Genomic DNA, 13,306 nt, shown 5'->3' on the forward strand with positions numbered 1-13,306 from the left:
CTAGACTATAGACTAGACTATAGACTAGACTATAGACTAGACTATAGACTAGACTATAGACTAGACTATAGACTAGACTATAGACTAGACTATAGACTAGAAAATATAACACGTTCCATATTTTCATCAACATTTGGGAATATCGAACGCATCGGTGAGTCATCATAACCAAAGCTGTGTAGATAGCTTATATAGCCTCCTAGTTGACTTAGAAACTACGTTAAATGGTAGTTAACCATCTTCATCGTCAACATCACACACCGCTGAACTGCCAATAGGTATTACTTCGCTGGGCGACCAGCATATTATGCTGCTCCACCTATTGTGGCAGTGTCACTCTACACTCAAGTCTATTGTCTAGTCTGTAGTGTAATCAATAGTCTAGTCTATCGACTAGACTGCAGCCTTATAATGATTACGTAAAAAATTATTTAAAAAGATTATAATTTGTATTGCTGAAAATTAAAGCAACATTTAGCAAGCTATTGATTTTTTTTAACTCCAATTTATGTAATTTTCAACTTCAAAACAATCAGCACACGCTTGATTGTTCATTAATGTCCGATATAATGAGTCTTCTCAATACGAAAATTATAGCCACACTGTGGCGTCTACAGGTCTCTTTCATTACGTTGCGTGCGGATAAATGCTACAAAATTTATTTCAATTTTCTTCACAAGTCAACAAATTTAAGATGACATTTCAAATCCTTCAGTTGTTTTATGTATTTGTGTTTATGTTTTATTGGTCGATTATATTATTAACAATTTATGTTTTCTTTTTTTTCATTTTTTTTATTAGTCTAATTGTTTTGATTTGTGGTAAATTGAGACATTATTATGAGATAACATAACGAACATAGGAACATAGGAACAGGTGTTGTTTTGTTAAGGTTTAAATCAGGAAATAATTTAATATAGAATGAGGATCATTAAGGAAGTTGAACAGTAAAGAAAGAGTATTAATGAGGTATAAAAAGTCGCATGATTTCAAAAGAAATTATTCGTAAAACAGGCGCACCATAAGGAATAATTATTATCTAAATTTCCAATTTAAATCAATCTACTTAGATCATTTATAACACCTGATTTTAAAAGTGACCAAATACACGAACCATTTACACAATTACATAAACTACATAGTTGTACAACAACAACACTGAAGCAAGTACATGATTCTGGCATAGCAATCATTCTACCCACCTTGCTGTATGAAATCTAAAACAATTTGTGAGTTTTACATGGTCATATGAACGCATAATCACATCTTGATGATGTCGCCTAATGGAAGAACACGCGTCAACAGCATTCAACTCAAACACCTCAAAAATTAAAATACTGGCTGGCTGGCGCCCCAATGGCAAATGCATTCAATTCACATTCATCCAATGTGTAGAGTAAGTCATGTTCTCATACATATAGTACGTATTGCAAAAAAATTAAAAAAAAAAAAATACAAATTGAACTCAATTCGTATGCATACAAACAATAATCATACTTGGTTGCAAGTCTCTGTACTCTGCTACCCGCATCTACACATACCACGGTGTATAAATATTCTTGCATATTGCATTGGTATTGGATTCGATATAAAAAATCTGTGGCTGAGGAAAAATATGAATTATGTTTTGTAATGATGTGATGATGTCAGAAATGTGCGAGGGTTGGCTGTAAAAAATATGATACTAAATTAATGATTACTATGGATTAGGTGTTAAGATTCAAGTTATTCTACGCTTAAGTTCAAAAGAATTTTGTCATCAATGATCGATTCAGTTAGAAATGAGTGCATTGTAGCACCATTGCAAAACTAACAAACTAACTAACTAACTAACTAACTAACTAACTAACTAACTTACTAACCAACCAAATAACTTACTAACTAACCAACTAAATAACTAACTAACGAACTAACCTATCAAACTACCTAACTAACTAATTTTCTATCTATCTATCTATCTATCTATCTATCTATCTATCTATCTATCTATCTATCTATCTATCTATCTATCTATCTATCTATCTATCTATCTATCTATCTATCTATCTATCTATCTATCTATCTATCTATCTATCTATCTATCTATCTATCTATCTATCTATCTATCTATCTATCTATCTATCTATCTATCTATCTATCTATCTATCTATCTATCTATCTATCTATCTATCTATCTATCTATCTGTCTATCTGAACTGAAAACTAGGTTAATTTACTAACTTACGTAAGTTAGTTAGTCTAAACTTTTAATAAATAAATAAACTTAATTGTTATATATCGGTACTCTAACTCAAGCTCCACTCTCCCGACTTTTAACATCTACTTTAATATTAAACAATTTCAAGGGATTTCGTTAAAAGATTGTCCTTTTCTTTTAATTACTTATAATATTAAGTAGAAAATTTCTAAAAACTTATTTTTTATCCGACTCTCGCCTCAAATGCCAAAGCGTATTTCATCAGTCAGTCAGTTACTACTATAATAAGTACAATAATAACAACATAAAAACCTTATATATTCCTCCCTAAGTTTTTTTTCAACATCTCTCTTAACTCAACAACCTCATCATTGTCGTCATAAAATATCGAGCTATTGTGACTGTTTCGTTTCGTAACAATTTGTTTTCTTTTTAAAATATGTACCTATGTTGATGTGCTATGATGATGCTGTTGCTGCTGCCAATGATGATGATGAGATGATTGGTCTTGGTGGATTCATAGTCATCTCTATTGTAAGTAGTTTCAGTAGTGGTAGCACAATCATCAATGGATCATTTGCATTAAATAAGACAAAAGTTCATGCAGCAAAACGAATATTTAAACGATAAGAAAGTTTAGTTCACTGAAAAAGCAGCTCACTCCCCATTACATAAAATGGGCAGAAGGAAAATAAAAATATAAAACTGAATATACAAAATCAGAAACAAACTCAAACTAAATAGGAACGTTCATTCGAACGTTTGTCTGTCTTTCCGTCTGTCCATCCTTCAATGTACTTTTTTTTGGACGCTTGGATGCATGCATGCATCCCGTAATCTGATGCAATACAAATTACCACAATAAAGAATATCACAAGAAGCTTTACTATATATTTTTATTCGTCTGTTTCTTTCTTTCTTTCGTTCACTTCAACTGCAAATTTAATGTTTCATGCATGTAAAAATTTCCAAAAAAAAACTCCAAAATGAAGGTATCTCTCTAGCAACTACCACTCGTATCGAACATCGACGACAACTACTGTAGAGCAATGTGCAAGAAGTCTCTGCATGCATATCAAATGCAACAAAATAAATGTTGTACGTTGTAATTCTGTGTGTCTGCCCCTGTCTATAGTATTCATGCTCATGTTCATCATGTATTTTTTCGGTTAAATGCTACATGTTTTTCTTGTTTTCATGTTGTTTTTATTTTTGTTTTTTCTTTATTTTATTTTTTTTTTTGCTGGTTCCATAGAAAGACCACCGTTTGTTGTATTGGAGAAAAATTCAATGTGAATATTTAAAGTATGTTTTCTTACAGAGTTGGAAGCTTTTTGAAAGTTTTAACATGTTTTAGATTTTAATGAAAAATTTGACTTAATCTGGACTGGAATCTGAAAAGCCAAACCTATATTAATAATTTTCAAGAGGAATGAATGCTTTCATTCAATTTTCGATATTTCCCAGAATAAGATGCGAGACCTTCTAGAGCAAAGATCCTGGAAAAATTTCGGAAAGTATGGATAGATAAATAGATGAGGGTTACTTAGGAATCTGAAAGGCCAAATCTAAATAAATCATTTGCAAGAGGAAAATGTTTTTATTTAATTTTTGCTACTTTCCAGAACGAGATGCGAGACCTTTTGCAAACCTTTTATAGCAAAGATCTTGTGCAAATATGGTTTTGAAAAATGTTTAGCTTCGAGAACAAACTTTGACCTATGTAATGCAGAATTGGACTCATGTCTAGAAAAGTGCTCACAACCAAGTGATTTTGGTTCAATGTTATATAAACTTAATGCACAAATCAGTCGTTCGAACATGTTCTTTCCATGTATTTATCGAGTTGTTTAAACCAACAAAGACATTATGAAAACTTCTGCGGAAAACACTAAAATGTATATTTGATTTACTCAAAGGATCTCTACGGAAACGTTGGTTCTTGAAAGTTCAAAGCATTTAATGAGGATAAACATAATCTATGAGATTTGAAGAGACTAGTTGATTTTATACCAGTCAATTGTGGTGCTATGGCGTATTTTCTCTTGTGAAAGCATTGTCGAAGTGATATCAAGTACATCGCCTTTATAGAAAAAGAGAGAGCTAAAATGATCCATACGACTCGTAACATCTGCGTACCTTTCAGTTGTGAATAGCTTCGTAGATGTTGTGGATGCCCAAGTTATGCTCGATCCGTTTCAGAGCGAAAATCCTTCTGTAAGACAAAATCCAACCATCTGAGTTAGACTTGTTGCATTTTAAAGCGAATAACCATCCGTAAATCAAAGTTCAAAGGATGCCGAAGTTAGGCTCGATCCGTTTCAGAGCGAAAATCCTTTTGTAAGATAAATTCCAACAATCTGAGTTAGACTCGATGCATTTTAAAACGATCCGTAGATCAAATCATTTAGATACATATTATAGTTATTCTAGCCTCTGCCCGGTAAGATTGAGGTGAAGTTAACTTTTTTGCTTTATCTTCAAATAAGTGATCAAATGTGAAAGGATATAGTGATCAAATGATAGAGGAATATAGATTCTATATTATTTTATTGGGCGAGGGATATTTGGTAAGTTATTCTCTGAGATTATTCTAAACACTTTCGTAGCGCAGAAAAAAACATTAAAAAATTTGATTAAACTATCATTATACCACTTCTAAGTATAATTTAAAACGATTTAATGTTTCTTGACAAATTAACACGTAACAAATGATCCGGAAGCTACAACATCCTTTCTCACATTTTTTATTATTGAAAAGGTTTCATAAGATACCGAAACATTATGCAAACTTAAACCTAATTGTTGCTAATAGTTTAATGCAAAGAAAAGTCCTCACAACTTTGCAAACTTGAATGGAATGAGATAAACATGGTTACATTCCAGCTCTGTCCCCAAGCAGAATTTCACATATATAAAATAGTTTATAAACATTAAAGGCTTGTGATAGCAAGTAGTATCTCCAAATGTAAACGAGTATAAATATCTATGAATAAATTTACGAAGTAACGTACTATGTATGACTTTAGTAAAAGTGACTTGTATGTTTAAATATCACATTGAAAATCACAACAGCAAAATTAAAAAAAAAAAAAACTTCTTCCAAAGAAAATAAGAAAATTATTGTGTAATGAAGCGCAAGAACATCAAATTCATCATCAAACCCAACATCAACAGAAAATTTCTCAACCATTAAAAAAGTGGCAAAGAACCTTATTCTCATACATAGTAGCAATATAAAACTGTAAAAGAAAAAACACTGAAATCTCATTCCACCACCACCATCATCAGTTACTCCAACAGCTCGATAGTTAGTCTTTAAGGTAAAACATTAATAGACGAGTCTAAATTTTAAAATTGTTTAAATCTTGGGAATATTTAAACAACAAATTTTTACAATTTATTACATACAAGAACTAAATAATTTGTAATTTTTATTTAACAAACCAATCTGGTTAAATTGTTCATTCCTTCATCTATTCCAACAAATACTTTTTGTTGGCATTAATCGCTGTCACATTTGAAAATCTGTTGAATCTCTTGAACGTCATCAAGAAGGTACGAGTGAGTATTCCATTCGTTTCAGTTTCATTTAATTTAAATGACTGACAATCTGAAACATTTATTTAGTTGGTTGCCTCTGCGTAGGTGGGTTTGACTGATTACAAATTTTTGTATTTCAGTTTTAGTTTCTCATATACAAACATATTACGACGTATGGGTTATAGTTTTGAGTATTTTATTTGATGATTTGATAGTTTCATTAGTTCATCATCATATGGAACAACAATTCGACCATGTAATAACACTGTAGAATAGACAACACACGTTTGGAGTTTAAGCGGAAAAATACTTAATTGAAATTTGTTTAAAATGAATGACTTCCTTTTCAAGCAAAAATTTGTTTCGAGTTTAAATTGAGAAGATAAATTGGTTTTCTTATATGGATATATGCCTAAGGGTGATCTAGCTAATTAGAATACTAAACTCCTTCGGATTTAAAAAAACAATATTAAATTAATTTTTTGCTAGCAGATCGTGAATCTGACCATCATATGAATGCTACATTCCATCTTAGGAAATTTTTGGTTGTCCGTCATTCGGCGAGTCGAATCGATGAGTAGAACTGAACTAGAACTGAACTAGAACTAAACTAGAACCGAACTAGAACTGAACTAGAACTGAACTAGAACCGAACTAGAACTGAACTAGAACTGAACTAGAACTGAACTAGAACTCAACTAGAACTGAACTAGAACTGAACTAGAACTGAACTAGAACTGAACTAGAACTGAACTAGAACTGAACTAGAACTGAACTAGAACTGAACTAGAACTGAAAAAACTGAACTAGAACTGAACTAGAACTGAACTAGAACTGAACTAGAACTGAACTAGAACTGAACTAGAACTGAACTAGAACTGAACTAGAACTGAACTAGAACTGAACTAGAACTGAACTAGAACTGAACTAGAACTGAACTAGAACTGAACTAGAACTGAACTAGAACTGAACTAGAACTGAACTAGAACTGAACTAGAACTGAACTAGAACTGAACTAGAACTGAACTGAACTAGAACTGAACTAGAACTGAACTAGAACTGAACTAGAACTGAACTAGAACTGAACTAGAACTGAACTAGAACTGAACTAGAACTGAACTAGAACTGAACTAGAACTGAACTAGAACTGAACTAGAACTGAACTAGAACTGAACTAGAACTGAACTAGAACTGAACTAGAACTGAACTAGAACTGAACTAGAACTGAACTAGAACTGAACTAGAACTGAACTAGAACTGAACTAGAACTGAACTAGAACTGAACTAGAACTGAACTAGAACTGAACTAGAACTGAACTAGAACTGAACTAGAACTGAACTAGAACTGAACTAGAACTGAACTAGAACTGAACTAGAACTGAACTAGAACTGAACTAGAACTGAACTAGAACTGAACTAGAACTGAACTAGAACTGAACTAGAACTGAACTAGAACTGAACTAGAACTGAACTAGAACTGAACTAGAACTGAACTAGAACTGAAACTAGAACTGAACTAGAACTGAACTAGAACTGAACTAGAACTGAACTAGAACTGAACTAGAACTGAACTAGAACTGAACTAGAACTGAACTAGAACTGAACTAGAACTGAACTAGAACTGAACTAGAACTGAACTAGAACTGAACTAGAACTGAACTAGAACTGAACTAGAACTGAACTAGAACTGAACTAGAACTGAACTAGAACTGAACTAGAACTGAACTAGAACTGAACTAGAACTGAACTAGAACTGAACTAGAACTGAACTAGAACTGAACTAGAACTGAACTAGAACTGAACTAGAACTGAACTAGAACTGAACTAGAACTGAACTAGAACTGAACTAGAACTGAACTAGAACTGAACTAGAACTGAACTAGAACTGAACTAGAACTGAACTAGAACTGAACTAGAACTGAACTAGAACTGAACTAGAACTGAACTAGAACTGAACTAGAACTGAACTAGAACTGAACTAGAACTGAACTAGAACTGAACTAGAACTGAACTAGAACTGAACTAGAACTGAACTAGAACTGAACTAGAACTGAACTAGAACTGAACTAGAACTGAACTAGAACTGAACTAGAACTGAACTAGAACTGAACTAGAACTGAACTAGAACTGAACTAGAACTGAACTAGAACTGAACTAGAACTGAACTAGAACTGAACTAGAACTGAACTAGAACTGAACTAGAACTGAACTAGAACTGAACTAGAACTGAACTAGAACTGAACTAGAACTGAACTAGAACTGAACTAGAACTGAACTAGAACTGAACTAGAACTGAACTAGAACTGAACTAGAACTGAACTAGAACTGAACTAGAACTGAACTAGAACTGAACTAGAACTGAACTAGAACTGAACTAGAACTGAACTAGAACTGAACTAGAACTGAACTAGAACTGAACTAGAACTGAACTAGAACTAGAACTGAACTAGAACTGAACTAGAACTGAACTAGAACTGAACTAGAACTGAACTAGAACTGAACTAGAACTGAACTAGAACTGAACTAGAACTGAACTAGAACTGAACTAGAACTGACTGAACTAAAACTGAACTAGAACTGAACTAGAACTGAACTAGAACTGAACTAGAACTGAACTAGAACTGAACTAGAACTGAACTAGAACTGAACTAGAACTGAACTAGAACTGAACTAGAACTGAACTAGAACTGAACTAGAACTGAACTAGAACTGAACTAGAACTGAACTAGAACTGAACTAGAACTGAACTAGAACTGAACTAGAACTGAACTAGAACTGAACTAGAACTGAACTAGAACTGAACTAGAACTGAACTAGAACTGAACTAGAACTGAACTAGAACTGAACTAGAACTGAACTAGAACTGAACTAGAACTGAACTAGAACTGAACTAGAACTGAACTAGAACTGAACTAGAACTGAAACTAACAGAACTGAACTAGAACTGAACTAGAACTGAACTAGAACTGAACTAGAACTGAACTAGAACTGAACTAGAACTGAACTAGAAACTGAACTAGAACTGAACTAGAACTGAACTAGAACTGAACTAGAACTGAACTAGAACATGACTAGAACTACTGAACTAGAACTGAACTAGAACTGAACTAGAACTGAACTAGAACTGAACTAGAACTGAACTAGAACTGAACTAGAACTGAACTAGAACTGAACTAGAACTGAACTAGAACTGAACTAGAACTGAACTAGAACTGAACTAGAAACTGAACTAGAACTGAACTAGAACTGAACTAGAACTGAACTAGAACTGAACTAGAACTGAACTAGAACTGAACTAGAACTGAACTAGAACTGAACTAGAACTGAACTAGAACTGAACTAGAACTGAACTAGAACTGAACTAGAACTGAACTAGAACTGAACTAGAACTGAACTAGAACTGAACTAGAACTGAACTAGAACTGAACTAGAACTGAACTAGAACTGAACTAGAACTGAACTAGAACTGAACTAGAACTGAACTAGAACTGAACTAGAACTGAACTAGAACTGAACTAGAACTGAACTAGAACTGAACTAGAACTGAACTAGAACTGAACTAGAACTGAACTAGAACTGAACTAGAACTGAACTAGAACTGAACTAGAACTGAACTAGAACTGAACTAGAACTGAACTAGAACTGAACTAGAACTGAACTAGAACTGAACTAGAACTGAACTAGAACTGAACTAGAACTGAACTAGAACTGAACTAGAACTGAACTAGAACTGAACTAGAACTGAACTAGAACTGAACTAGAACTGAACTAGAACTGAACTAGAACTGAACTAGAACTGAACTAGAACTGAACTAGAACTGAACTAGAACTGAACTAGAACTGAACTAGAACTGAACTAGAACTGAACTAGAACTGAACTAGAACTAAACTAGAACTGAACTAGAACTGAACTAGAACTGAACTAGAACTGAACTAGAACTGAACTAGAACTGAACTAGAACTGAACTAGAACTGAACTAGAACTGAACTAGAACTGAACTAGAACTGAACTAGAACTGAACTAGAACTGAACTAGAACTGAACTAGAACTGAACTAGAACTGAACTAGAACTGAACTAGAACTGAACTAGAACTGAACTTGAACTGAACTAGAACTGAACTAGAACTGAACTAGAACTGAACTAGAACTGAACTAGAACTGAACTAGAACTGAACTAGAACTGAACTAGAACTAGAACTGAACTAGAACTGAACTAGAATTGAACTAGAACTGAACTAGAACTGAACTAGAACTGAACTAGAGCTGAACTAGAACTGAACTAGAACTGAACTAGAACTGAACTAGAACTGAACTAGAAATGAACGAGGCTGTAGTATTTACGCAAAAACTAATTTAATTCATATTTTTTTATAACTTTTTTCTTTATAGAAGTAGCAACTCTACAACTTTCAATAATCCTAATCGTTTTCCAATTATTACCCCAAAAACACAGAATATAAAAGTGATAAAGAAACGATTTAAATCTGAATGATTTTTCACATAACAATGGAATAAGTATTTCAAAATAAAATTTCAACGTTATACCTCATTTTCTCATTTACCAAAAGTGCGTGATAGTATGAGTATTTGTAATTGCAATTAAACGACCAAAGGGAGCAGCATCGCACATCAGCAATATTAACTCTACAACAGCACAAACAAATGGTCGATTATGATTGATAGAAATCCGCACTAAGTTTCAGCCCTCATTCGAAACGATAAAGTAACATTAACGATCTCATCTATTGTGTGCTGCATCAGTGTTAGAATGGTAGTTTGTAAATTATTTTTTAAAGTTTTGGCATTAAATGTACATATGGGAGTCTCTTCTGCATGTGGCTGTGTTTGAGTGATTTTATCATAAATCTGTACTGAAATCTATAGTTGCTCTTACGTGTGTGTGTGTGTCTTTGAAATCTATTGAATGCGTTTATTGTTGAAAATCTACTTTGATATAACAACAATTTTTACAGTTTTACACACTTCATGCTGTTCGTACTCTGATCTCTTTCCATAGTCAGTCAGTCATCTTATCATAATCGTCAAATGTTTGTTGTTGTACGTTTATGTCCATGTTAACATGTTGTTGAAGTGTTGTTTTGTTGCAAATGGTCATCCCAGGATACAGTGGGTTATTGTTATAGAAAAATAGTTCAATGTTTTTGTTTTGTTCACCCAAAGCTGAAATTTTTACTAGAAAATTGAGTTCTAACTGAAGTATCGACTTTATCTAGAAAACCAGGATTTCTCTTAAAACCCAGATTTCACTAGAAAAACATTCTTTCAGTAGAAGACCAAGTTTTTCATTAGAAATCCGAATTTTCACAATACAACTAATTTTCGAGTTTTAGCCAGAAAAGAAAGTTTTCACTAGAATTCCAAAGTTTCACTAGAATTCTAACGTTTCACTAGAATTTTAAAGTTTCACTAGAATTTCGAGTTTTCACCAGAATTCCGAGTATTCACTAGAAATTTTCAGTTTTTACAAGAAAACTCAGCTTTTACTACAAAACTCAGTTATTACTACAAAACTTAGTTTTTACTAGAAGCTCGAGTTTTCACTAGAAACCAGACTTTTTCTAGAAAACCGATTTTTTTCCAAAAATCCGAGGTTTCAGTAAAAGAACTATTTTTCTCTAAATACTTAAGATCAGAATTCTGTCTTACTATATAACGCTTTCCACTGTAAGACGTTGATATCGACAGACAAACATTCAAACCATTTACTGCCATACTGACTAACTAACAACAGTGAGTGGTTGAGGTGCAACGTTCAGTTGATGGCCTCACAATACGAAAACAACATCACACTACACGCTACAACATTCACTCACTCAATGCTCGTTTAACAAACAATACAACAAGTACAACAAGAATACGATGTGTTGAAGGTGATTTACGAGTATTTGGGCAGAATTTTATGGATAGTTTTTTTTCTTGTTGTTGTTGTGTTGAAACCTGTAAACTGGCAGCAAAACTATGAGTGAAGAAACAGACAGCTTGAGAACATGCCTGATGACCGATTGGTGTTTATGTCATTTTTAGACAATAAAAATCCATCCATGAGATGGTCAATTGTGGGTTTCTTTTCTACAGCTTGTATTTATTGTTGTTTGCGGTAGTTTTTGAGAATTAAGGTGAGAAATTCACATGTGTGTTGAATTTTTCGTTGGAAGTAATTTTATAGCACGCACTTTTTCCTTCTGCCTGAAAGATGATGATGATGATGCTGCTCTACTGCTGTTGTAAACATTTAATAGATCATATATAAATTGGAGTTAAATGTTTGTCAGTTACTATGCAGCGATAGTATCTTACTAACCATTAACCAGATGTTGTAAAATTTATAATTTCAACATAAAATCGTTGTTGTTTTTGAAGATATTATATTATTGATCCTTTTGTATTTTGTTGTTTTTGTAATACCGCTTATATTTGATTCATTTATCATGTTTTATTTCGTTTATCATATTCTTGATGAACGAATTGACTTAGATTGATTAAGTTTTATTGTAATTGTATTTTATCTAGATTTTAATATTTATTTTTTTCACTTTTTTCATTGCAGGTAAGTGAAAAAAGAATTAAAGAGAAGTAAGTTTAGTTATTAAGATTTTTGCTGCAAAAACAGAATAGGAATTTCAGTGATCCCAAGAAGACTCATCAAAAAGTATGATTATGTCTCATTTATCAGTCATAGACCTACAAAAATTGTATAAATATATCCTGAGTCCCTATTAAATTCTAGGACGATCTAGCTCGAACGACTAGTGAAACCGATCAGTAAGAGCTATAGAAACCCTAATATCATATTAGAAATGAAAGTTTAACAATTAGATTTGTCAAAACCCCTTTAGAAATTGACAATGTATATCTGTCATTGGCTGTTGGACCGGCATATATATCATCTAAAGACCCTCTTAAGGGAAAAGAGTTTATTGCCAACGAAGTGACTTTTGATGTTACAACTATATAATTAAATTAACTAACTAACTAATTAACTAATTAACTAACTAACTAACTAACTAATTAACTAACAAGCTAACCAGCTAACAAACTAACTAACTAACTAACTAACTAACTAACTAACTAACTAACTAACTAACTAACTAACTAACTAACTAACTATCTATCTATCTATCTATCTATCTATCTATCTATCTATCTATCTATCTATCTATCTATCTATCTATCTATCTATCTATCTATCTATCTATCTATCTATCTATCTATCTATCTATCTATCTATCTATCTATTTACCTATCTATCTATCTCTATCTATCTATCTATCTATCTATCTATCTATCTATCTATCTATCTATCTATCTATCTATCTATCTATCTATCTATCTATCTATCTTTCTATCTTTCTATCTATCTATCTATCTATCTATCTATCTATCTATCTATCTATCTATCTATCTATCTATCTATCTATCTATCTATCTATCTATCTATCTATCTATCTATCTATCTATCTATCTATCCAAATACTTAACTAATAAACTAAAGAAGTTTCAAGCAATTATCTAGGATTTCCATCAGAAAGTCGATTTTAATGGAA

Source organism: Lucilia cuprina, chromosome 3 (genome assembly GCF_022045245.1).
Source record: "Lucilia cuprina isolate Lc7/37 chromosome 3, ASM2204524v1, whole genome shotgun sequence".
In the NCBI taxonomy this organism is placed as follows: domain Eukaryota; kingdom Metazoa; phylum Arthropoda; class Insecta; order Diptera; family Calliphoridae; genus Lucilia; species Lucilia cuprina.